The sequence below is a fragment of the Myotis davidii genome, unplaced genomic scaffold (genome assembly GCF_000327345.1).
Source record: "Myotis davidii unplaced genomic scaffold, ASM32734v1 scaffold803, whole genome shotgun sequence".
Taxonomy (NCBI): domain Eukaryota; kingdom Metazoa; phylum Chordata; class Mammalia; order Chiroptera; family Vespertilionidae; genus Myotis; species Myotis davidii.
The window spans coordinates 4,430,044-4,431,722 of NW_006295567.1; positions in this window are offsets into that span (position 1 = coordinate 4,430,044).

A 1,679-nucleotide genomic window follows, 5' to 3' on the forward strand; every position below is an offset into this window, starting at 1 on the left:
ACATATTTTGGGCCACAAAATAGTCTTAACAAATTTAAGAAGATTACAATATTCTCAGGTATCTTTTTTTGTCCACAATACAGGAAAACTGGAAAATTTACAATTATATGCAAATTAAACATCACTCTTCTGAATGAGTAATGGGTTAAAGAAGACATCAAAAGGGAAGTTAAAAAGTATCTCACACAAACAAATATGGAAACATGACATACCAAATCTTATGGGATGCAGCAAAAACTGTTCTAAGGAAATTTCATAGTGATAAATGCCTACGTTAAAAAAGAGAGAAACATCTCAAATGAACTACTTGACTTTACACCTGAAGGAACTAGAAAAATAAAAATACTAAGCCCAAAGTTAGCAAAAGAAAGAAAATAAGTGACGATTAGGACAGAAATAAATGAAATAGATCCTAGAAAGACAAAAGAACAGATTAATGAAACTGAATTAGTTTTTTATAAAGATTAAAAAATTGACAAATCTTTAGCAAGACCAACCAAGAAAAAGAGGAAATAAAAATATGAAACGAAAGAAGAGATATTAGAGGTTTGACCTCAGAAATACAAAGGGTCATAAGAGATTACTATGAATAATTATACCCCCAAAAGTTAGATATCCTAGAAAAAATATAAATAAATTCTTAGAAATATAACAAGTCTGATACATGAAGAAATAGAAAATCCTAACAAACCAATAATGGGTAAGAAGACTGAAGTAGCAATAAAAAACTTTTCAATGAAGAAAAGCCCAGGATGAGATGCCTGCTAAGGTAAATGCTACCAATGAAAGATGTCGTGCAAATCCTTCTCAAAATCTTCTAAAATTTGGAAAAGGAAGAAAATTTTCCCCAATTCATTTTATGAGCTAGCATCATTGTCATACAGAAGCTGATAAGGATACTGCAAGAAAAGAAAACTAGATTAATATTCCTGACTAACACAGATGCAGAAATAATCAACAAAATGCTAAAAAAAAAACAAAACCAAACTTACACAATGTAAGTGGGATTGATTCCTGGGATGCAATGATGGTTTTACACATAAAAATCAATAAATAATACACAATATTAATAAAATAAAGGATAAAACTACATAATCATATAAACTGATATAGAAACATTTGACAAATTTAATACCTATTCATGATAAAAATTGACAATTTAAGTACAGAGGAAAATGTACCTCAACATAAAAAGTGCACATATTGTGAGTCCACAGCTAACATAAGACTCAATGGAGAAAAGCTGAAAGTTTTCATGAACAAGAAAAGGATGTTCCCTTTCACCAATTTTACTAGTATTTAACATAGTATTAGAAGTATTAGTCAGAACAATTAGGCAAAAAAAGAAATAAAAGGTATGTAAATTAGGAACAAAGAAGTTAATCTGTCTTTGCTTGCAGATGACATGATTTTACATATAGAAAATACTAAATGGGCCATCAAAGAACTGTTGAAACAAATAAATCAATTCAATAAAGTAGCAGGATACAAAATCAACATGCAAAAATCTATTGCATTTTTATACATTCAGAATGTCCTATCAAAAAGAAAAAAATCCATTTTTAAAGTGAAAATATGTATACTGAATACTATTAAACCTTGAAGAAACTGAAAAGTCACAAATAAATGTAAAGTTGCCCTGTGTTCATGGTTTGAGAGAATTAATATTGGTAAAATAT